Below are 26,712 nucleotides of genomic sequence, written 5' to 3' on the forward strand. Positions count from 1 at the left end.
AGTCCTAGTCCCTCACTTTGTCTACTACACCACAGTGGAGATCTTACCAGTAATATTACTGATGCCAAAAGCATGCATTTTATGCAGACTAAATCAAAGTTATGCATGTCAAAGCACAGACAGAGTTCTGACTCCTGTCCTCTGATGATGCCGGCCACAGAGACTGGCAAAACGTTAGAAAGAAAAACCTTAAGAACACAGCCAAACAGCTCGGAAAACCCACAACAACCATCAGATCCCAGCCATGAAAGCCTTCGAGAATACATGTCAAAGCAATTCTGTCCTTAGTGACATCAGCTTTTAAGGCCCTCAAGACAGGGTTAACCTGAACATGAGAAGAGACAGAGCAGGTTTTATGTGGAAAGCTATATCCTGAACAGGAATGCTTCTGCTATATATGTAAAGGCCTTGTGCAACCCTGATAAACCAGGGTTTCTTATGCAAATTGAGCAACTTGAGCTCTTCATATGATTACTCTCCATGTGAAGAGAGCTGCTTTCTCTCATGCACTCAGGTCAGTTATATTCTGGACATATGAATGGATTTTGTAGACATCCCACTACCTTAGAAGAAGACAATATACATTTTCACCATAACAGGTTCTCTGATACAACACACCCAAATATGCTGGTAAAACATGTTGTAACACTTCTTCTGGGAAGATATACTAAGAGATTTAGTAAAACAGGATGGAATCAAGGGAAAGATGATGGGGAGAAAAAGGTGGGAACAAAACATCATATCCTATATTTCTTCAGATCGTAGCCTGCCCATATTAGTGTGGCAACTTTAGATTAACTGTGGACCTGGTACAAAAAAAATTCCACCCCATTGACTTCAGTGGGAGGGAACTCCTGTGGATAACTGCCCTGTTCACATTCCTATAAAAGCACATAAGATGTAGTGTATCTTATATACACTCTAATATATACACACAACAAGATTGCAACTGAAATGATAGGATACATTACACAAAACAATCTCTGTCTGGGCCTATGTTGTATACCTAGAGTTCACAAGGGGTGACAGGAAACAAGGAGAAGGGGAACTTAGTCACAACTTGTAAAGCATACTGTTAATGTTTCTCTGTTTAGAACCCTAAGAGGTACCTTGTGTTGAGAATCCAAATATGAACACCTAACATCAAATTCCACTCTGGCAACTGTGAGTTCAAGGGAAAAGCAGCTGACACAAGGAAGTAAGTGAAAGGGAAAGACATGCTCACTAAATTAGACGAAGAAGGAAGGACAGCTAAATGTTGGTCAGTGGGGACTGGAAATCTGATAAGCTATCTACTCTGTTTATTGAACAGGCTTGGTTTGTATTAATAAAGGTAATTTAATGTATTGCAAATGTTAATGTTTAAATGTATAGTTGATATGTTTGACCTAGAGTAAGTAAGTATGGGTTATGGGATTGTATGATAATGTATAACTGTTTTGTGTTGTGATCCTGGTTGTTTTTTTGGAGAAAAGCACTTTAGCTTTTCCCCTGCAAAACAACTTATAAAGAGGGGAGGTGTCACATACAGCACTGATGGTACCTGTCTGTCATGGGTTTGGAGGGAAAGTTCCATCCTATGGGGAGTGGAAGGCGGGACATCAGGAGGAGGGGCTGTACTGTATATATATGTGGAGCTTGTGTGGAGAAGTAAGAAGGAGCTGAAGTAGAGCTGAGAGAAGAAGCTTGAGTGGGAGTCTGTGTGTCAGACAGGGTACTACTGTGTGTCAGTCAGTACCAACCTGATAGGTTCAGGTGTCTGTATGGTTAGCCAGAACTGATAGGTTCAGGGTCTGTGCTTCAAGTTAAGTGTTCTGTGTGAACCAAACTGTGTGTATGTATGATTGAGACTAAGCCACGTTACTGTATCTTATTCACTTGATCCTTTTATTTCTCCCTGTGTGTTATTTAATAAACCTTATTCTTTTATTTGTTGAAAATCCATCCCTGGTCTGTGTGACTTCTTATAGGGAATGGTTGGTGGCAGCTTAGTTAACGTGTGGCAGATCCCAGTAGGTCTGGGTTTGTCACATTGATTGGTGTCCAGCGTGTGGGATACGACTGGTCCAGTTGTCCAGTGGTCCAGCAAAGCCTTGGCAAGTGTGCCCAGAGCAAGGGGGGTCTAGTCAGGGACAATCTGAGGCGTGTAGGTAATCTTCTAGGTGTACCTCACGGGGAGGTGCGCTAGTGGAAGAACTTGCCAACTGGGGGCTAGATTAGGGAGCTCTGAGGCAGCCTGTTTTGGCGGGAAAAAGGCTGAGGCAAAACTGTAAAGTAGAAGTGATTTAGCCTGCCTGCTGCGAGGCCTAGCAGAGGGGGGTAGACTCTGGCTCGCAACTGTTGCAAGTTAGTGCTGAAGAACAGCAGTAATCTATAGAAAGCTGGTTCTGAGGCAAAAGAAAAAAAAAGTGGTCGCTTTATTTTGAGGCTTGACTTTTGAAAGCAGCCTGTTCTGGGGGGGGGGATTATGCCCTTGACTCGAAGCCAAATGGCAGAAATGGGTGAAGTGAAAGACCCCCAGGTTGACCAAGGTTCTGAGGATGAATTTGGCTCAGTGCAGGGTGACAGCACGGGAGAACAGAACCCAGAACTCAGGAAAATGCTCATAGCCCAACAGCATGAACTGAGGATGAGGCAATTTGAAATGGAGGAAAGATTAGAGAGAGAAAAAATGGAGGAAAGGGAAAGAGAGAAACAACGGCAATTTGAATTAGAGAGAGAGAGAGAGAGAATGGAGAGAGAAGAAAGAATGGAGAGAGAGAAAATGGCGTTTGAATTAAGAAAATTGGAACTGATGAATCAGAACAATAATAACCATAGGGATTCTGAGGGAGGCCAATTGTCTAAAGCTGACCTGAAGAAATTCCCTGTGTACCACAAGGGAGATTGTCCTGAGGTGTTCTTTTCCCTAGTGGAAAGAGCGTTTGTGGACTTCTCAGTAAGGGAAACTGAGAAGATGACCATCATGCGATCTTTAATCAGTGGCAGCCTTGCAGAAGTCTATGCAGAGATGCCAGAGGAACTGATGAAAGATTTTGCAGAGTTTAAAAAACTGGTGTTTGCCAGACATGGGATAAATGCGGAACAGCTGAGGCAAAGATTCAGGTCAATCACCAAGAAACCAGAGCAGACTTTTACCCAAGTGGGGGCCCAATTGGTGAGGCTGCTAGAGAAATGGCTATCTCAGGAGGGGACAGAGACCTTTCAGCAGCTCAAAGACTTGATAGCGCTGGAACAGTTCTATTCAGTCCTGCATGGGGAACTGAAATTCCAGGTGAGGGAAAGGAAACCGAAATCTGTGGCAGAAGCAGCCGAGATCGCAGATTTTATTTCCCAAATAAGAAAGCCCTTGGGTGAGGGGAAATCGATGGGGAAACCTAAAGAAACCTACAGCAAGTACTCTCAGGGACCAGGGAAAAGCCAGCAAGGGGGAGGGGCCCATGGTGAAGGGAAGCCCTCAGACATGAAACCAAGACCTCAGATTTTGGAGGGAAAACCAAAACAAGATGAGAAAGACTCAAAATATAGCAGAAAATGTTATTTCTGTCAGGGAAAGGGCCATCTAATCTCAGAGTGTGAGAAATTAAAGCAGCTAAAAGGAATTGTGCCTCAGGATTCGAGTGGAACCAAGCCAAAAGCTGTGTTCTGTGTCCAGAAAGAGCAAAACTCCTTGTCACTGAGGGAGCCTGTTGCCATGGCTACTCAATCTGGAACAGTTACATCTGCTGATCAGGCTGAGGAAAATGGTCCTCTTGTGGAGGTCAAGCGCTGCTTGCTCGTGAGAACAGATTCTCAGTTGTTTGAAACAGCAGGGGTGGACGTAGGAATACTTGACCATCAGTATCGGGGGCTGCGGGACACTTGTTCCCAGGTGACCCTGTGCCATCCAGATATTATTCCTAGGGAATATATAATCCCAAATGAGAGCATGAAGGTGGCAGGGATTGAGGGGCAGGTGATCTCACTGCCAGTAGCTGAGGTACCTGTGAGCTTTCAAGGCTGGAGGGGAGTTTGGCGTCTAGCGATTTCATCGACTCTGCCAGCAGCCGTGCTCGTGGGAAATGACCTGGCTGAACATGTGAAACGGGTGCTAGTGATTACACGTTCACAAGCCACCATGGGGACAGTTCAGGGGGGTAATGATGAGCCAGAGACGGAAGCAGAGGGGAGTTCCGAAGCTGTGGTGGAAACCTTAACCACAGACAGCCGATTTGGCCAAGAGCAAAAGGCAGACGCCACTCTCCAAAAGTGTTTTGAACAGGTGACTGACGCCCAGCTAACACCTGAAACCCCAGTGAGATTTCTAGAGAAAAAGGGGATTTTGTATAGAGAGACCCTGAGGAATATCTCAAAAGGGGGAGATGGGATCCGAAGTCAGCTAGTGGTGCCTGAAAAGTATCGCCCCATGATCTTACAAAGGGGGCACTCTGACATGTTTGCTGCGCACTTAGGGGTGAACAAAACACAGCAGAGAATCACACAAAATTTTTACTGGCCTGACATAGGGAAGCAGATCAGGGAGTTCTGTAAACAATGTGATGTGTGTCAAAGGCAGGGGAATAATCGCGACAGGACCAAAGCAAAGTTGTGCCCTTTGCCTGTGATTGACACTCCGTTCAAATGCATAGGGGTGGATATTGTGGGACCTTTGCCCAAGGCCACAAAGAGGGGGAACAGGTTCATTCTCACCATTGTGGACCATGCCACGAGGTACCCTGAAGCCATTCCCTTGACTAACATTGAAACTAACACAGTGGCAGATGCCTTGGTGGGGTATATGTCTAGGATGGGATTTGCCTCAGAAATAATCACAGATTTGGGCACATCGTTCACATCGAAGCTCATGAAACGCTTATGGCAAATCTGTGGAATTAAGCACAAGGAAACCACTGCCTATCACCCTGAAAGTAATGGGTTAACTGAGAAGTTCAATGGGACTCTAATGCGCATGATTAGGGCTTACTTGGCAGAGAATCCAAACAATTGGGACCAGAAGCTGCAATCCCTTTTGTTTGCTTATCGATCAGTGCCACAAGCCAGTACCGGGTTCAGTCCGTTTGAACTTTTATTTGGGAGAAGGGTGAAAGGGCCCCTTGATTTGATCAAACAAAATTGGGAGCAGATCACCCAGGATGACCCACAAGACGTTGTGACATACATAGACACCTTGATGAATGACCTAAAGAGAAACCTAGAGCTGGCAGCAGAAAACCTGCAAGCTCAGAAGGTCAGACAGAAAACATGGTATGACCACAAAGCTAGAGAGAGGCACTTTGACCCAGGGGAGGAAGTGCTTTGGCCTAGGCCCTGTAAAGAGAACAAACTGCAGCTGGGTAGCCCAGAAATAAAATACTTGGGTCACATAGTAGGGGGAGGAGTGATAAAACCCCTCGAGGCCAAGATAGAAGCAGTTCGTGATTGGCCTAGACCCAACACCAAGAGAAAAGTCAAATCATTTCTTGGGTTGGTGGGCTACTACAGAAAGTTCATCCCGAGGTTTAGCGAGATTGCGGCTCCGCTGACCGATCTGACGAGGAAGAAGGCTGATGACCGCATCCCGTGGACCAGCGACTGTGAGGAGGCGTTCCGGAGGTTGAAGGAGGCGCTCATCAACTATCCAGTGCTGCGTGCTCCAGACTTCGACCGGGAGTTCATCATCTACACCGATGCGTCTAACAGCGGGGTAGGAGCAGTTCTTTGCCAGGAGGATGAGAATGGTGACCAGCATCCAGTGTCCTACCTGAGTAGGAAACTCCAGAAAGGTGAGAGACATTTGGCAACCGTGGAGAAGGAGTGCCTGGCCATAGTCTACGCGATCCAGAAGGCCAAGCCTTACATCTGGGGAAGACATTTTATTCTGTGCACTGACCATTCACCACTGCAATGGTTAAAGACAATGAAAACCCACAATAGTAAACTTATGAGGTGGGCTTTAAACCTGCAAGACTATGACTTTGAAGTGAAGGTGGTCAGAGGGTCAGTGAACTGTGTTGCTGACGCCTTGTCAAGAAGACCTGAAGAATGAAGACGGCGAAAGAAACATGGACTATGTATATATTTTGATGACAAAAAGTCAAATGTGTCTGTTTATTAAACATGTTGGTTTGTATGAATAAAGGTAACTTGATGTATTGTACAGTAAATGGTAAATGTTTAACTTAGAGTGTAAGTATAAGTAAGTATGATATTGTATGTATAACTGTTTTTGTGTGTTTTAACCAGGTTGTTTTTTGGAGAAAAGCACGTTAGCTTTCCCCCTACAAAACAACTTATAAAGAGGGGAGGTGTTACATACAGCACTGATGTTACCTGTCTGTCATGGGTTTGGAGGGAAAGTTCCATCCTATGGGGAGTGGAAGGCGGGACATCAGGAGGAGGGGCTGTACTGTATATATATGTGGAGCTTGTGTGGAGAAGTAAGAAGGAGCTGAAGTAGAGCTGAGAGAAGAAGCTTGAGTGGGAGTCTGTGTGTCAGACAGGGTAATACTGTGTGTCAGTCAGTACCAACCTGATAGGTTCAGGTGTCTGTATGGTTAGCCAGAACTGATAGGTTCAGGGTCTGTGCTTCAAGTTAAGTGTTCTGTGTGAACCAAACTGTGTGTATGTATGATTGAGACTAAGCCACGTTACTGTATCTTATTCACTTGATCCTTTTATTTCTCCCTGTGTGTTATTTAATAAACCTTGTTCTTTTATTTGTTAAAAATCCATCCCTGGTCTGTGTGACTTCTTATAGGGAATGGTTGGTGGCAGCTTAGTGAAACTGTGGCATATCCCAGTAGGTCTGGGTTTGTCACAGGTACCTTGTGTTGAGAATCCAAATATAAACACCTAACATCAAATTCCACTCTGGCAACTGTGAGTTCAAGGGAAAAGCAGCTGACACAAGGAAGTAAGTGAAAGGGAAAGACATGCTCACTAAATTAGACGAAGAAGGAAGGACAGCTAAATGTTGGTCAGTGGGGACTGGAAATCTGATAAGCTATCTACTCCTGATTAGCACACTCCAGATGAAATAAGAGCAGGGTTTAACAAAGAATGTGTTATCTTGTCTCAACCAGGGTTAAATTCAAGCAACAGACTTCTAAAGAAGATACCAACTCATATGTTTTCAACTTCACACTGCTTTTTTTTCCCCTTCTTCATTTTTAGTTGTCTGGAGATACTGTATGTTTTGCTTTATAATTTAAAGAGTTTTTGAAATTATGTTTTAATTAGGTAATCAAATGCAACTCTATTTTAATATTTGTGAATTCTGGGAGAAAGGCAGCATACAAATGAAAATAAATAAATAAAATTGTTTACCACAGGGAAACAATAGCCAAATTATTGAATTAATTGTACAAAGCAACTTAATTTCATTACATCTTGTTCAAAATGTAGTTCATATGAAAAATGAGGCTTCAACAACATGATTACAGGATGTCTGCATGGAAGCTGGTGTTTGGATTGTCAACAAAATGCCATATTCAATAAAGAGGAAGTTTTCTTAGCACATTGTCAAACTACATTGTCTGGGAGTAAGAAAAGATTGTAAGGGGGCCTTTGCTACCATTGCCTACATGATTAATAGACAAAGAGAGAGAGAAACCAGGGGAAGTGAAGCTAACTCTGAGAGGAAGCAACAGGGCAAACAAGAGAAATAAGGAACGTACCTGGGTGGTGGCAGCATTTCACATGTCATTGTTGGAACAGAGAAGCCTAGATGGGATGCAGACATTTTGTAGTTACTAAGCATAGAATTGAGTGGGGTACATGATCACAGCTATATTGTGAGCTGTTTGTTGTGCACATGGTCATGCCCTGGTTGTGCAGTTGGGCTGACGAAACACACAAAAAAAACACATTTGCATGATTGTTCTTCCATGCACATAAAACTTGACAGGATTTTGGTCTACTTCACTCTCTTCCAGTTCTTATGTCTTTCTACTAGAGTGGCATGCCATCTGCCATGAAGCACATTTGCTGCAGATCATCCCTTTTGTGACCTTTCAGCATGCAAGTAGTAATTTCAAACACTTGGTGTTTCTTGTAACTTCCTGTTCTCTCTATCTACCATCTTGCTAAGTATGCAAGGTACAAAATGTTTGGAAACCTAGAAGTGCCCTTTCAGGGTAAAAAGGGGCATTTGTGTTTCTGTTGGGGGTGGAGTCCTTTTTACAGAATGGTTGATAGGTGGGACATATGAAATATGAAAAATAAGGAACAGTTTCATCAAGAAACCCTAGTAGCCTATCTTTCCTTCTGCTGTCCCTAGAAGGCAGAGACACATGTAATTATGCAAGTAACATACTTTTGTTCCTAACACATGGGGCAAGGACAAAAATCTATTCCTTCCAGGCCAACTGAAAGCAATCAACATGGGCTCCTTTTTTTTTTTTATTTACGTTTCTGCTGTAAAGTCTTAAAATTACATTGTTGTTTTTACTGTAAGCCGCCTAGAGTGGTCTAATATGATCAGATAGGCGGGATAGAAATAAAATAAAATAAATAAATAAATAAATATGATTCAGTTGGTTCTATTGATTTTGTAGGATGTATTGCCTTGGATTTGCTTAGATTGTTACTGAGTGTTTTCCAACACCATTAAAAAGGTTTGAGAAGGATGTAGTTGCTTCCACATTTTACACAAGAACATTGGAAAGGATACAAATTTCTCCTTGTAAATGATGTGCATTCATGATAGAGCATGGTATTACTGTGGGTAAATCCAGGGAGCTGTTAGATTTTGAGTTGATGACTGGGAGATTTATCCTGCTTGTATGGAACTCAACAGCCAACATTGCTATTGGTTTTACTTGGACAAGATGGGACAGAACTAAATGTTTCCAGATGAAATTACGTGCGTGCAAAAAGCCACAAGGTCTCTCTTTTCATTCCATGCATGTAGCTCAATTCCTCATTATTACGTGCTTTATAGCCAGCATATTTAAAACCTACAATAAATGAGAAACAAAGGTGCTGGAAGCAAATACGCTCAAGCTTGCTGAAGGACAAGAGGAAGACATCTCAAAGATGCACAGAGTAGAAAGAGGGAGGTAAGCAGAACAAGGCTTCATTCTGCACAAAGATGGAGAAAGTTACATGGTTCGATTATAGCTTCCAGAAACTCTCAAACAGCCAGAGACCATGGTTGCTGTGGATTCTGAGAGCTTTCGATTTTATTTATTAAAAAAAGAAAGAAAAGAAAGGCTTTCTCATTTCAGGTCTTATAGGAGGTCACTGACTAACTAAACCATTTCCAAGAAATGAACAGTAACAGCAGATAACTCATTTGTAAGATGGAACACATGAGCAGCTTCCAGTCACATCTGCTACCATATAAAATAACCAAAGCAAAAGCATGGGGAAGTTATTACTTCAAAGAACAGCACCTCAGGATCATCGGGTCAGTACGATCACCAGATGGGGGTTGTTCTGGAAGCTACAGTCCAAAATATTAATTTTTCCAATCTTTTAATCAAACTAAAGGTTGACAGTGGCCAGATCTGCACCTGATCAAATCCAGATGTGTGGCACAAGGCATACATCTCTTTGGTTGACAAAGGCAAAAAAACATTGACACAATGTGAGTCTTTAAAGACACAAAAGAATCTTTGGACCCATTCAGTCTTTGGAGCCTCACTTTCATCTGGGTTTGGTGAAAATCCAAAATACAGTATTACAATCAGATTGAGCCAAAATACCAGAGACAGTTTAAAACAAAGTTAAACAGTATTGATGTGGAGAACCTTTCCTAATGATGCTCACCATCTAGGATTGTGAGTGTGTTATGTGCTTCCAAGTCATATCCAACTTACAGCAACCTTAACAGGATTTTCAAGGTAGGTGAGATGTTCAAGGAGTGTTTTTTTACCAGTGCTAACTCATTACCTCCTGTTGAGCTTCCATGGTCGAGTGGTGATGTGAGATCTTCTGTCACTCTATCCCCCACACCACACTGAACTGCCAGATGTTTAGAGGAAGAAAAGATCTCAGTAGCTATAAAAATTCTGGAGAACAGGAACTTGCCTAGGTCTAGTTTTGCTCACACAATCACTTTTGGTTGGAGAGAAATATATATATATATAAATGTTATCGGAGGAAATATTGTTTGACATACAGTAAGAAGAGACACCTTTTGTCATATAATCAAATGCAGAAGAGTGTAATGTATATTTCAGGCCATTAAGTCTGGGGCTTTTCATAAGCTGAGAGTGTAAAGAGAAAGTACAAAGTGACAATAAGTCAAGGAGAAATCCAAGAGAACTTGGTTCTACTGGAGATAGAATGAACTGCTGAGGACAGATTTCATAGGAAAGCATAACCTAATCCAAATGTAACCCCTGTGATGTATTGGTTCAGTCTCAAGGAAGAAAGAGAAGGGCTGAGAATAAGAGATCTGAGTCTCAAAAAGAGTGGGAGAGCTAAAGAGGTGGGAGCTGCTGTTGTCAGTTCAACTACTCAGGCCCTTGCCAACTTGGCTTAGGTATAATTTGTATATGTTTATGTATATTTCATACAATTGTATTAGTATTTTATTTTAGGGTTTTGAAGATTCTCTATGTTATGGATACCCAACTCAGTTAAGGAAGATGTCTTGAATCATTGTCTGACTTTGAAATCAAAGGGAAACCTGAACTTTGCAAATTTTACCAGCAACTCCTGTATTGGAGCTGTTATCAAGGACTTGGGTGCACAAATTGTAGCATTATAATTGCTCATATTATCTGTTACATGAATGAAAATAAGAAGAACCTAAGGATGGATCCGGCCTGCTCATCATCATGAAATACTTGCCTTTCCTTCAGCAAAGAGTATTTTTCATGTATGGACTACAGAGACTATCTTATAAATCTTTCTAGCTGCTGAACTTTGCTACTCATACAGCAAACATCTGCTTGCCTTAACATCTGTTTCAATTAAAATACATGAAGTATAATCCCATTGCATTCTTAGTCAGTTCTGAGTGTACTTAGTTTTCTTCACCTGCATCCTTTTCAAAGTTGCACTGAAAAATTTTGAATCATCCAATCTTCCTTCCATAGCTCCATTAAATTAAAAAGCAACTCTCAGTTGCTTTGTTAAATTTATATTTTAAGGCACTGAAATGTCATTCTTTTGCATTAGCAGTTATTTTTTCCAAGTATTTTTAATGTTAATTCACAATAAGTTTCTCCATATTCATTTCCTAATTGTCTTGAGCTAAATTAAGCAAGTATTTTTGCCAGTTGCACTTTTCAGAGTTGCCCAAGAGATACTGCAAACATCTAGACCATGACAAATAATATTCTCTGTTTTCTATAGTTGTGAAGTGGTATTGGGCCATGCACTAAATTTGGAGAAGTCATTTCAAATCATGGAGGCTGCTTTGTAAACACAGAAACCTCCATGATTTGAAATGACTTCTCCAAATTTCCATCATCATGGATTGGCAGTCCATATGGAACAGAATCAAGTAGCAACTCTTTAGAAAAGAGTTTGAAGGCACTGATAATGATCACATGAAATATGCATCCTTAGATCTAATGTGTATGAAAAATCAGTGACTTGTGCCTAAGGCAACCTCCTGATCCTAAACTTGAGAGCCAACCAATTTCCCATTTCCCCAACATGTTTCTAACAGTGATGATGTCTGTAAATGAGGAATCTGGGCATATTGTATTGCTATATCCACCTATGTCTGTATGCCAGACAGTCACAGCTCTGAGGGTCATTCTAAACAAGATCTGAACCCCATTCTGTACCTCATCCATATGACCCTAGTCCCATGATTCATCACAGATAGATTAAAATAATCATCCTCCTTCCCTCTGTCCCTTTTTTAAAAAAGCACAGTGGAACTGATAGCACTGGAAAGTTGGCAGATATGTTTGTTTAAACAACACTTCCCAACAGTCTTTTGGCAGGTGTTTCCAGAGCACTTCTAGCACAGCTTTTCCAATCAAATATGTGCCTGCCAAGGTACATACCAATGGGAGGGGGATGTTTTTGCTTTAGCACAGCTGGAACAGCACACTGTGCTCTAAATGTGATATAGACAAGGACTAGTTTTGGCAGCAATGAATGGACCTCAACAGATTGGAAACCCTGACATCTGAGCATTCAGCCTGGAGGCAGGCATTGCATCATGGCCTCTCCCAATTTGAAGAGGCCCTTGTCCAGCAGGCTGAGGCAAAGAGGCAGTCATGAAAGCAGCAAAATCAGGGGTCTGGACAGAGGACAGATTGCATTTGTCTTCAGTGTGGAAGGGATTGTCACTCTCAAATTGGCCTTCTCAGCCACACTAAATGCTGTTCCAAGTCCTCCATAGTCTCTTGAGACTGAAGGATGCCTAATCATGAAGTGACAGGAAAGGGATAAAGCAAAGTATAATGCTGCCTGGTTACCTGATGTGCCTGGTCATTGGATACATCGTGCTCTTGTTTATTTAATCTAACAATCTTCCTAATTTTAAAATTAGCCATTTCCATGTTTTTGATCTTGATGAGTGAGAGTGACAAAAAGCCAACATACAAAAATGTCAAAAGTCATTCATTCATTCATTCCGTTAGTGAATCAGGTGGAAAAAAGAAAGACATGTATGTAAAATTCTGTGTGCATATATTATGCATAGTCTCAAAGGACTGAAGTGAATCACTAGTTTATAGGAAGCTGGGTCTTTTTCCTGAGTCCTGAAAATGATTCAAACTTTGGGACTTTTAAGGAAGGCCTAGTGAAATTTTGGGGGAAGAGAAAGAGCAGAGGGGAATGCATACTGGCAGGAGATGTGGATGAGAGTTTCTACTCTAAAAAGAAAGCAATACTGCTAATACATTACTTTAAAAATGTTCTAAGCACTGGTTCAACTGGACCATGGTGTAGAGAGAAAGAATTAATCCACACTTTCCTTTAATGTGGTTTGGATCCTGATCATGCTTATGTCATGTGGTGGCTGCTTAAAACAAAACAGAATCCCATAATACATTGGAGTGAGGTTTGCATAACTTGTCACAGCTAATTGCTACTAACTGATGAAGTGCTGTGGTGCATGTTCATTGCACAATCAATGTGTGTCCAGGCACGCAACCATGACATGTCCCACTATCTGACCATTTTGCCAGAAATAGCTACCACAAGTTACAGAAGAATGGACAATTGTTTTTTATGTCCACAATCCTAACACCAGTAGGATTGTGGATATTGGAAACAATGGTCATATACACATACACTCTAGGTTGGCCCACAGAGGGTAAAGAAGGAGCATCAGCATCAAGCAAGTGTTGAGATCCCATCTGGATGAAAAAGAAGGTGGCCTGAAGAGGGAAGACAGAGAGAAAGGGGAGAAAAGAAGCCTCTAGGATGCAACCCTTTCTTATATCTTCCTGATTGCTCAATGAATGCTTTCATTTACCTTATGCATTATAAGCATGAGGGGGTGTCATGTAATTAAGGCCTGCCATGTGCCTGATGTTGAGTATCTCCTTGCCTCGTCACAGACAGACACATAAAGAGGGCAACCTTTCACAATTAGGGGTCCATTTTGTGGCAGCCTAGTCATACATAGGCTTTGCCTATTTTAAACAATGCTTGGATGGTCACCTCCCAAGGATGCTATAGCTGTGGATTCCTGCTTTGGCAGAGGTTTGACCCCCTGAGGTCCTTTCCAGTTCTGCTATTCTATGTTTGATTCTACGTTTTAACTCCCATAGATTGATCCTATGGAACGCTGGGATATGTAGTTTGATGTGGGACCTAGAATTCTTTGCTGTAGCACAGAACAATGCAATAGAAATCTTGAGCAGAGAATTCTGCGTATCTCACCAAACTATAAACTCCAGCTTTCCATATGATGGAGCCATGGTAGACAAATCAGGTTCAAACTGCTATAACTATTTCTTGTGGATACACTTTGCAGCACTAGAAAGTGGTCAGGAAAGAGTAGCCATACTTCTCTTTGATCAAATGAAAAGAGTCACAACATCGTATTTGTAAGATATCCTCCAAGGCAAGTTACTTCTGTATCATTATGAGCAATAAATACAGGACCACCTCTGCTTTGGTGCTCCAGCCAAAGAATGGCCGTCTCTCGGAGCATTAATCTCATTCCTGTTGTTATGTACTATCAAGTTGCCTCCAATGTACGGAGACCCTATGAATGAATGATCTCCAAAATGCTGTCCTCAACAGCATTTTTCAGCTCTTGTAGGCTAAAGCCTGTGGCTTCCTTTAGAGCAAGGATCTCCAAACTTTTCAGTATGAGGACCACATAATATATTTTACACATTTTTGAGGGTTGAAGGAGGAAAAACAGTGAGGGTGGGAGATTGCTTGGGTCCCCCTTCCCTCCTCTTCCTATGCCTGGACCAGATTAAAAAGGCAAGGTGGGCCGGATGTGGCCCATGGGCCATAATTTGGAGACCTCTGCTTTAGAGAGTAAATCCATCTCATATTTGAACTTCCCCTTTCCCTGCTGCCTTCAATCTTTCCAGCAATATTGTATTTTCTAGAGAATTCTGCCTCTTCGTGATGTGTTTAAACCTCCAGTTTCATCATTTTTTTGCTTTGAGAGAAAGTTCAGGCATGATTTGATCTAGGACCCACTTGTTCATCTTTATGGCACTCCAAGGTATCTGCAAAACTCTCCTCCAGCACCATATTTCAAATGACTTTTTTAAAATTGGTCAGCTTTCTTAACTGTCCAACTTTCACGCTCACGCATAGTGGTCAGGATTATAATAGTGTGGATGGTCTTGGTCTTCTTCTCTAGTGACACATCCTGATGTTTTCTAGTTTATTTATTACTGCCTTCCCTAGTCTCAGCCTCTTCTAATTTCTTGCCTGTAGTCTCTATTTGTATCAATAATTGAAGTAAGATATACAAAATCTCTATTTCACTTTCTTAATTGTCAATGCTAAAGTTGTGTAGTTCTTCTGTTGTTAAAAGGCTTAGCTGTAGTCTATGAAGCACAGACTGATCTTCTTCTGAACTGTGCTCCAGTAACCAGTGTATATTTGCAATCTGATATTGAGTGCCTCTTCCTTTTCAAAATTCAGCTTGTACATCAGGCATTGAGCATCACCTTGTTTTCATGAGAAATTAAAGTAATGGTCCTATAGTTACTGCAGTCCTTGGCATCCCCTTTCTTAAGGAGTAGACTGTATATTGAGTGTTTCTAACCTGTGAGCCACTGTTTTGTTTTCCATATTTATTGACATATTCTTGTTAGGATTTTGAGAGATTCATTCTCTGTGGCTTAAAACAGTTCTATTGGTATTCCATCTACCCCTGCTGGTTTATTTCTTCCTAATGCTTTCAGAGCAGCTTTCATTTTTGTGCTAAATTAAATCTTGGGTCCTCATCCAGATTTTTGTGATCCAGTAGCCATGGTCTGATTATGGTCAGTTAGATTGTGGATTTTGTTTTATTTTACTATCTCTTAATCTTATTAAATGATTTAACAACTTCTTTTATTGGCTGCCCTACACTCCGAGATGTCTGGATATAGGTCAGGTTAAATATATTCAAATAAATAAATACAGTGTAGACTTGGTGTGACTCCAGACTGTCATGGAAACCATCAACCAAATATATTTCCTCATATATATGTTTCATATATTTCCTTCATCTCTCTCTTTTGCAACTACCTGTAAACTACTTGTATTTCACAGACTTTAGGTCTTTTCTTCTATAAGACATCTCTTTAGTGAAACCTTGCCTTTTTTATTTGTCTGTATCATCGTATCAGATTGTAGAAGCCACTTATATTGGCCTGCTGTTTCCTTTGTTTTCTTTCAAACCAAAGACATATATTCTGTCAACAAAAACAATCCCAAAATTCATTCACATAATTTCTAAGTAAAGAAGTGAATCTGACTTATTTCTGCCAGATATAAAGCATATTCAGCCACTCAGAACTGAACATGTAGGAAAAACTGAGCAACTGGTTGGGCTGCAACGCTCAGTGTGCTGGGGTTACACTTCCTTGGCAGAAGTATCCCGGCAAAAGTGGGCCATCATTTTCAAAGAAGTGACATTGCAACAGAAGGAGAACACATTAACAATATTGGCCAAGCAATGTTTGAACACTTTGGTGGCATACATAATTGAAGTGCAAAAAGAAGTGACCTCATTTTACTCCCCTTATCCTTTCCCTGACTCACAGTGGTAGTAACTCAAAATACTAACTGTTGGCAAATATATTACTGTTGCTTAAGGGAGGCCTGCAAGAATGGCTGAGGTGCGCTGTTGGCTTTATCAAGGGGCAACTGTTTGCAAAAGGTGTTTGTTACTGGAGTAAGAGTCAGGCTGAATGTATCTGAAGCCAACCATTCTAGTAGTTACTAAGGAGGAATGCTGAAGCCACCATGTCCCCTATGGCTCATTCTCTGTATCCCTTTCCAATGTGCCTGGGTCAGCCCCACCTCCCAACACCTGTACATTGAGTGCAGATGCACAAGAAGGAGCTCTTACACCTAAACAGCATGAAGGAGACACCTGGAGAGGCAACCCATTTCATGGTTGCCCTCCTCTCAGTCTGCATCTTCCCTCTCTATCCCTGAGTTAATATTCCTGTTTGCTTTCCTCACTCTTTGTTTTGATAGAAGATATGAGTAAGTTAGGCCCTCATCCAATTATTTAGATCTTTACATACACAGAGGGATATTTATATACATTTTTGCCTGCTGCAGAGGAGTAAAAAAATTTTGGTTGTTGTGGGTTTTTCGGGCTCTTTGGCCGTGTTCTGAAGGTTGTTCTTCCTAACGTTTCGCCAGTCTCTGTGGCCGGCATCTTCAGAGGACAGCAGAGGACAGAGGATAGCCCAGAGCACAGAGTGCTGTCCTCTGAAGATGCCGGCCTCAGAGACTGGTGAAACGTTAGGAAGAACAACCTTCAGAACATGGCCAAAGAGCCTGAAAAACCCACAACAACCATTAGATCCTGGCTGTGAAAGCCTTCGCGAATTTTTTAAAAAATTATTTTCTTTATTTTATTTGTGTTCATTTGTAGACCATCTTTCTCATGGTCAAGGGACCCAAGTCAGCTCCCAATATTACAACATATACAACAAAAAGCATAATACATTACTGATTTAAAAGCTATTAAACCGCATGACTAATTAAAAATCCACTAAGTAATCCAAAAGCTTTTAAGACTCTAAAATCACACTTTGAAAAAAGCAATACACTAACATTCAGTACTCAGTTAAATCACCACTGTCAGTAAAATCATCCCTGTGGCTGTCAAGTTCAATAAATAAAAACATTCATCCTCCCATCCTACACTGCATGTTTTCCTGACAAGGAGTTGAGATATATATATATATTCCCTCAAGGAACATTTTAAAATACTGGAGTAGGTGGGTTAAGGTGAAGATGGGAAAAGCACACCAAATATAAGTACAGTTTCCTTATCCTCTCTAACACACATTGCTCACTATACAGCTTTTCAAAATACCTGTTAGGGATATGCTGTTTGGTGTGGGGGTTTTTTAGTGGCAAAGTTTTGGGGCGATCTGGGAGCTTTTCCTCCTGATCATCTGAGCACTTCTTTTTTTCACTATTTCCCTCGCTTTTCTGGAGAAGATTTGAGGCAGCCTGAGCTAATAAAAATAAAAGAGTAGCCAGCATTTATTTGCTGCCAACAGAAAGATATAGAATGTAAAGGAGCTTTGTGAAGTCGTTGCATCTTGATTATACGTAGGAGGCAGAATTACAGAAGGAATGGAAGAAATCTAAAAGAGGGAGCTTGTTTGAGGTTGACATTGGGCAAGGCACAACTGTTTTCTTAAGCAATATTTCACATGTGGGGGCGGGAATCCTGGTGCATCCTTTTTTCACATATCCATGCATTAATATACATAGAGGGAATGATCATCATCACCCTTTGAAGAAGCCTATAGCATTTTCCATGAAGTTTTCTTTAAAAAAAAACAAACTCCACCAGAGAGTTCCACGCATAACTTCTGCAATACACAAATGTACCAAATAAACAAATAAAATCTAAGCCACTAATTCATTGCACACTCATTTTCTGTCCTTTCCATTCTCCTTTTTGTTTTCATTTATTATTTACCTTGGATGTCAGGGAAGGCATTTCTTTTAAAATTATTGTTTTTTCATAATAATTTTTAAAAACAATGAAAGAATAATACTGTATTTTTTAAAAAAACGTAAAAAAGATAAATGGGCCTCACTATGTTATCGGTTCAGATTATATTAAGAAATTATACAGCACTGTATGGAGGACATATTTTATTTATTTATTTATTTATTTATTTATTTATTTATTTATTTATTTATTTATTTATTTATTTATTTATTTATTTGATTTATATCCCACTCATCTGGTATATTTATACCACTCTGAGCAGCTAACAACAACATATACTGTATACAGTATACAGTATACAGTATACAGTATACATAGGGTTGCACCAGTGGGCCCTGCCTGAGGGAGGTCGAAGGATGGCTCACAAGAGAGGCATATTCAGAGCTTGGGAATAATTTATGAATTTTAATTCCTTTTCTGTTTAACTGGCCAAGATGCTAGCAATTTAATGTTTCAACCAAATGTAATTATTTCATTGTAACACAAAGTTTGCTCTGATTAATCATCACTATGTCCTCTGCCCATGAAGCCAGAAGCCATTTCCTCTTCATTTTGAAAGGATTACTCAATGTACTAATTCCTCTAGTTGCAATTGAATGGATAATGGGGATGGGGGTGGCTGACTCATTGTCATCCAGGACTGAAAAAAAATAGTTGGCAATAAGAGGTGAAAAGCTAATGTGGTGGGTTGAAGCTGGGGAGCAGGGTTTGAATTCTGTTTAGATGTGACTTGATTTGGACTGTATTGCACAAGACTAGCATGCTATATATTCCAGAGATTTCTCTTGCCACTATTTTTCATTTTCACACTTTGAAATGCATTGCTACATTTAGAAATATCAGCTTTTTGCTTCCTGAATGCTCCTAGTGAATAGTTTTTAATAATATTGTATTATAAAGGTCCTCTTCATGGATTGCTTCCTTGTCATGGCAAAGGGGCTTGAGTAATTCAGAGAAGCTATGGGCTATGCCATGCAGGGACACCCAAGATGGACAGGTCATAGTGGAGAGTTCTGACTAAATACGATCCACCTGGAGCAGGAGCTGGCAAGCCAATCCAGTATCTTTGCCAAGAAAACTCCATGAACAGAAACAAAAGGCTAAAAGATATGTCACTGGAAGATGAGTTCCTCAGGTTGAAAGGCGTCCAACATGCTACTGAGGAAAAGCAGAGGACAAGTACAAGTAGCTCCAGAGCTAATGAAGTGGTTGGGCCAAAGCTGAAAGGATTCTCAGAAAGGAAAGTCTGATGCTGCAAAGAAGAATACTGCATAGGAATCTGGAATGTAAGATGGGTGAATCTTGGTAAGTTGGATGTGGACAAACAGGAGATGGCAAGAATAAATTGACCAGATAGACGGGATATAAATAGAATAAATAAAAAAAATAAAAAATAAATAAACATCGACATCCTGGGCATCAGTGAACTAAAATGGACAGGAATGGGCGAATTCAGCTCAGATGATTATCATATCTACTATTGTGTGTAAGAATCCCATAAAAGAAATGGAGTAGCCCTCACAGTGAACAAAAGAGTGGGAAAAGCTGTACTGGGATACAATCTCAAAAATGATTTCTATACGAAACCAAGGCAGACCTTTCAATATCAGAGTAATCCAAGTTAATGCATCAACCACCCATTCTGAAGAGGCTGAAATTGTCCAATTCTATGAAGACTTACAACACCTTCTAGAAGTGACAACAAAGAAAGATGTTCTTCTCATTATAGGGGACTGGAATGCTAAAGTAGAGAGTCAAGAGATAAAAGGAATGACAGGGAAGTTTGGCCTTGGAGTTCAAAACGAAGCAGGGCAAAGGCTAATAGAGTTTTGTCAAGAGAACAAGCTGGTCATCACAAACACTCTTTTCCAACACAACAGGTGACTCTACACATGGAAATCACCAGATGGGCAATACCAAAATCAGATTGATTATATTCTCTGCAGCCAAACATGGAGAAGCTCTATACAATCAGCAAAAACAACACCTGGAACTGATTGTGGCTCTGATCGTCAGCTTCTTGTAGCAAAATTATTGTAGCAAAAAAAAAAAAAAAACAAAAACAAAACCATCCCAAAGAAAAGGAAATGCAGGAAAGCAAAGTCGCTGTCCAATGAGGCCTTACAAATAGCAGAGAAGAGAAGGGAAACAAAATACAAGAGAGATAGGGAAAGTTACAGAAAATGGAATGAAGACTTCCAAAGAATAGCAAGGAGAAACAAGAGGGCCGTCTTAAATGAACAGTGCAAAGAAAGAGAGGAAAAGAATAGAAAAGGAAAAACTAGAGATCTGTTAAAAAAACACCTGAAGATATTAAAGGAACCTTTTGTGCAAAGATGAACATGATAAAGGACAAAAATGGGAGAGACCTCAAAGAAGCAGAAGACATTAAGAAGAGGTGGCAAGAATACACAGAGGAATAATACCAGAAAGATCTGGATGTCTTGGACAACCTAGACACTGTTGTTACTGACCTTGATCCAGACATCCTGGAGAGTGAAGTCAAGTGGGCCTTAGAAAGCATGGCTAACAACAAGGCCAGTGGAGGTGATGGCATCCCTGTTGAACTAAATCTTAAAAGATGACACTGTTAAGATGCTACACTCAATATGCCAGCAAGTGTGGAAAACTCAGCAGTGGCCAGAGGATTGGAAAAGATCAGTCTAGATCCCAATCCCAAAGAAGGGCAGTGCCAAAGAATGCTCCAACTACCATACAATTGCACTCATTTCATACGCTATCAAGGTTATGCTCAAAATCCTACAAGGCAGGCTTCAGCAGTATGTGGACCGAGAACTCCCAAAAATACAAACTGGATTTTGAAGGGGCAGAGGAACTAGAAACCAAATTGCTAACATGCGCTGGATTATGGAGAAAGCCAAAGAGTTCCAGAAAAACATCTACTTCTGCTGCATTGACTATGCAAAGGCCTTTGACTGTGTGGACCATAGCAAATTATGGCAAGTTCTTAAAGAAATGGGAGTGCCTTACCACCTTATCTATTTCCTGAGAAATCTATATGTCGGACAGGAAGCAACAGTTAGAACTGGATATGTAACTACTGATTGGTTCAAAATTGGGAAAGGAGTACGACAGGGCTGTATTTTGTCTCCCTGCTTATTTAACTTATATGCATAATACATCGTGCAAAAGGCAGGACTGGAGGAATCCCAAGCCGGAATTAAGATTGCCGGAAAAAATACCAACAACCTCCGATATGCAAATGATACCACTTTGATGGCAGAAAGTGAGGAGGAATTAAAGAACCTCTTAATGAGGGTGAAAAGGGAGAGTGCAAAAATGGTCTGAAGCTCAACATCAAAAACTAAGATCATGGCCACTGGTCCCGTCACCTCTTGGCAAATAGATGGGGAAGATATGGAGGCAGTGACAGATTTTACTTTCTTGGGCTCCATGATCACTGTAGATGGTGACAGCAGACATGAAATTAAAAAGACGCCTGCTTCTTGGGAGGAAAGCAATGAGAAACCTAGACAGCATCTTAAAAAGCAGAGACATCATCTTGCCGACAAAGGTCCGCATAGTCAAAGCTATGGTTTTTCCTGTAGTGATGTATGGAAGTGAGAGCTGGACCATCAAGAAGGCTGACCGCTGAAGAATTTGTGCTTTTTAACTGTGGTGCTGAAGGAGACTTTTGAGAGTCCCCTGGACTGCAAGGAGAACAAACCTATAAATTCTAAAGGAAATCAACCCTGAGTGCTCACTGGAAGGACAGATCCTGAAGCTGAGCCTCTAATACTTTGGCCATCTCATGAGAAGAGAAGTCTCCCTGGAAAAGACCCTGATGTTGGGAAAGTGTGAAGGCAAGAGAAGAAGGGGACGACAGAGAACGAGATGGTTGGACAGTGTCACTGAAGCTACCAACATGAATTTGACCCAACTCTGGGAGTCAGTGGAAGACAGGAGGGCCTGGCGTGTTCTGGTCCATGGGGTAATGAAGAGTCGGACATGACTTTTTTATTATTATTATTATTTTTTATAAGGGATAACAGAAAGGAAAAGGGAATTGGGATTGATGAGGAAGAGGGGAGACAATAACATACTTTCATCCATTCTGTACCTATTGCCATATCAAGATATTAAATTATTCTATTTACTCTTTTCTGCCTTCTAGATTCAGTTCTCCTTTCAATATGTACTGTTCACAAGCTGCCTGTTGATTCTGTCCACTTGTTAAATAGATCCCATCTTTCTGTTGCCTTTTGCAAGGGATAGTCCTTCATGACTTCTGATAAAATGTCCATTTCGGCTATTTCCCGTATCTTTTCAATAAGATCTTCTTGTTTCGGTACCGTTGATCTTTTCCAATTTTTAGCATATAAAATTCTAGCTGCCGTAACTATGTATATAACTATATAATTCTTTGACTTATCTATATTTTCAGGTATCATACTCAATAAAAACAGTTCTGGGGTTAATGGCACTTTACAGAGCAATATTTGTTCCAACATTACATGTACTCTTTTCCAATATTGTTTCGCTACTCCACATGACCACCACATATGATAATAGCTTCCCACTTGTGATTCACATTTCCAACACTTATTTGATACATCTGTATACATCTTTGACAGTTTTTCTGGGGTCATGTGCCATCTATAAAACATCTTATATATATTCTCTTTAAAGTTCACCGATCTTGTAAGCTTTATATTATTTTGCCATATTTTCAGCCATTGATCAATATCAATGTTATGCCCTATATTTTGTGCCCACTTAATCATACATTCCTTAACCATTTCATCTTGCATCTTAATTTCCAACATATAATTATACATTTTCTTAACAGTTTGTTCTTTTGAACCTAATAAAAGTTTGTCAAAAATCGTTTGCTCTAAGTAGAAGCCTTCTATTTTATCTTTTGTATATCTAGATTCTAGCTGTGCTCTAGGCCACCACTCTATATATATATTCTGTGACTCTAGCTCTTCTTTAGACTTTAGTTCACCATCCTTTTTTAATAGGTCTTGATATTTTAAAAAGTTTGTTTTTGTCATAAGACTGGGTTGGATAAAGGCCTCTAACGGTGACACCCATACAGGTATTTTATAATAAATTTGTTGTACAATTTTTCTCCACATTCCCAGTAAAGCTCTTCTTATCATATGTGAATTAAATTTTTTTTGTTCTTTGTCCTTTTTATACCATAAATAGGCATGCCAGCCTAATTGCAAATCATGTCCCTCCAAGGTAAGTAATCTATCGTTTTCTAGAGTTATCCATTCTTTTATCCAATCTAGAATACAAGCTCTATAATACAGAACCCAGTCAGGAAGACCAAAGCCACCCCTCTGCTTAGCATCTTGCATTGCCTTAATTTTAGTTCTTGGTTTTTTACCTTGCCATATAAATCTCATGATTATCTTATTAAATTCTTTGAAAAATGACTGTTTTAATATTATAGGGATTGACTGAAATAAGAATAGGGTTTTTGGTAAAATAGTCATTTTAATTGCTGCAATTCTTCCCAACAACGATAGTTGTAATTTGTCCCATTTCTCCAAATTGTTCTGTATCTCCTTCATTAGTTTCATGTAGTTATCTTTGAATAATGTACTTGTCTTCTTTGTAATCTGTATTCCTAAATATCGAATTTTCTTCTCCTCATGAAAGTTCGTCTTCTCTATTAGCTCTTGTCTTTCATGTTCTCTCATGTTTTTGGTAAGTAATTTAGTCTTCTTTTGGTTTATTCTCATTCCTGCCATGTCACCAAAAATTCTTAACGTTGTCATCAGGTCCTCTATTGAATCCAATGGTTCTTCCAATATGATAACTAAATCATCCGCAAAGGCCTGGAGTTTGTAGACTTGACCTTTCACTTTTAATCCTTTCAATTCTTTTTTGTTTCTAATTTGTTCGTTTAGTATTTCCAGAGTCAAAATAAACAGGAGTGGGGAGAGTGGGCACCCCTGTCTAGTACCTTTCTGTATTTGGATTTCTTTTGATAGTTCGCCATTAATTTTTACTTTTGCCTTTTGCTCCGTATATATTGCTTTAATTAGTTTCATAAATCTTTCAAGAGTCGGACATGACTTAATGACTAAACAACAACATTATAAAGGTATTTTAAAATATTTCCATGTTCATTCTACAGAATAAAATTATGCCCCTTAATTAATTATTTTCAATATAGTGGATATATAGTTATTTTGGAAGAAAAGTATACAGCACATTCTCTTTTACTATTCTTTCTATCATTTAAAAACAACACCAAAAATCCGCAAGACTTTGCAAGACTACATCATAGTAAAAGGTGCATCCAATCAGAAATTGGGTCTACTACATTCATTTGGGTTTAGCTATAGATTGGTAGATATACGATTGCAGCCTCCATTGACAGCCTCTTTTTCCGGCAGAGAATTTTTAGAATTTTTCATGCACAGTGCATTAAAAAAAAAAGTTTTATTCATCAGTTTTCTAGACTAGAGACTGAAAGTCATCTAATTAACTAGAATGGTGGGAGACCCAGGACAGAGAAAAGAAGCACATCTTCACATAACACATAACTAAAACTATGAGATTTTACATGATGGTGTGGCGAGTGACAACTTCGCCAGCTTTGAGCAGAGGATAAGGCTATTAATGGTTCATTTGATCATCAGCTCCAGGATCTCAAGCGGCATGCATATGAATTCCAATTGCTGGGGAGGAACAGTATGAAAGAGCTGTTGCCCTCACATATTGTCCTTGGTCTTCCTATTGTTACTGTCTCCTGCAGACACCCTGAGGAGAGGGAGGTCAAAGGGCTGATACCTTCTTCTAATACAAAATATCAAACATGGGACTTATTCTATCAATGGTTAGAAGGATGTTGTATAGATTAGGAGTGTAATGTGAGTAGTAGTTGTTTTACAAATGATTATAAGCTGTACCCTGGTGACACAATGTTAAATCAGTATAGATGGATTTATATAATAATAATAATAAAAAATTTGAAAAAAGAAAACAGAAATATCAAACGGGTGAGGGAAGTCCACACTGCTAATCTGTGGATCTTCAGAAAAACTGAGGTTGATATTTAAAACCTCTGTGCCCTGGCCCTCAGTTGCCCACCTCTAAAATATTAAAATAATCATGAAAAAAGAAAGTAAGAAATATAAGGAGCCTCGTGGCGCAGTGGTTAAAACACTGTGCTGCAGCTAAAACTGTGCTCACGACCTGGGGTTCAAATCCCAGGTAGCCGGCTCAAGGTTGACTCAGCCTTCCATCCTTCCGAGGTTGGTAAAATGAGTACCCAGCTTGCTGGGGGGGCAATGTGTAGCCTGTATAATTAAAAAATTGTAAACCGCCTGGAGAGTGCTTGTAGCGCTATGGGGCGGTATATAGGTCCAATAAATAAATAAATAAATAAATAAATAAATAAATAAATAAATAAATAAATAAATAAATAAATAAATAAATAAATAAATAAAAATAAATAAGACTATTTTTAAAATCTTTAAATGTTTTTTTCTTTTGATCAGCACAGACATGGCAAATATCTATGTTAAAATCAGATATTAAACACTGAACGCCCCCCCCCCACCAAAAAAGGGCTGACACCTTTGCTGCAATGGTGGTATGGCCAGATATAGATGGATAGGAATAGATACTCTTTGCACCTCATGAGCTTTAGCCTGTATTTTTATTTATTTATTTATTTATTTATTTATTTATTTATTTATTTATTTATTTATTTATTTATTCGATTTATATCCCGCCTATCTAGTCGGTTAGGACCACTCTCAATGCACTGCAGAAAGTCGCAATAGACAAAGTGCTCTGAATTGTAGATTACAGAGTCTACAAAATAGACTAAGCAATTCAACAATATTTGGGATCCAAAAGCATACCTGATCTTAAATAGACCAAATTAGTATTGACCGTGGGGAATGTCCCAGCTTCACTACCATGTTGTCTGTTCAAATTCAATCAGATAATCATGCCATTTAGATTAAATGCAGTGTCTTTAATTGGATACAGTTATGCAGAGCAAAGGACAGCAATGAAGAACAAAGGCATTGTTGTAGCAGGAAGCTTACTGTTCATATTAGTATCCCATCCCTTCCAACCTCCATCCAGCCTCCAGCTCCAACTGGAATGTGTCCTGCATGCCTTCCACTGCCCACTCTATGGAAAGCACCAGCTCTTCATACGTTATTATAAGTCATTGTTGTACAATAAGCTTTGTGTTACGAAGTGCTGTCTTCCTTGGTGGGAAATGTTAAATACTACTGCACCAGGCTCTAGGGGTTCCTTGGAGATCCTTAAGTGTGAAGTTAGAAGTGCATTTGTAACTCCACACATCATTTGTCCATCTCACCTGGTGCTAGGTGACAATAACTCTCCAAGGTCTTAGGCTCAGTGTACTTACTCATCATCTACCCTCTGAACCTTTTAAGTGGACCTGCCTGTGTCTGAGCTGAAAACTTTCCACATGCAAAACAAATACTCTGCCACTGAGCTGTGATATCTCCCCCATACATCCTTTGTAGCTTTGTTTTCCCCACACAGAACAGCTGTTTCAGTTTTGTTTATTTTTTAAGAGATTAAATGACACTTCCCCTGGTTGCAGAGTACATGAGTTACCGAGATAATAGGACAGCAGTTAATTGATTTGATTTATTATTTATTTTGTATCA

At 39.9% G+C, this 26,712-nt stretch overlaps 1 long non-coding RNA gene across 1 annotated transcript in view; it reads right to left on the bottom strand.

Moving 5' to 3' along the window:
* The window catches only part of LOC144583487 (uncharacterized), a 49,013-nt gene extending 41,310 nt beyond the window's left edge, over positions 1 to 7,703 (bottom strand). Inside the window, exon 1 of the long non-coding RNA XR_013537266.1 lies at positions 7,656 to 7,703. This is a non-coding gene — a long non-coding RNA (uncharacterized LOC144583487). The remainder of the gene's footprint in view (positions 1 to 7,655) is intronic.
* Between the last annotated feature and the right edge of the window lie 19,009 nt (positions 7,704 to 26,712).

The sequence above is a fragment of the Pogona vitticeps genome, chromosome 6 (assembly GCF_051106095.1).
Source record: "Pogona vitticeps strain Pit_001003342236 chromosome 6, PviZW2.1, whole genome shotgun sequence".
Taxonomy (NCBI): Eukaryota; Metazoa; Chordata; class Lepidosauria; order Squamata; family Agamidae; genus Pogona; species Pogona vitticeps.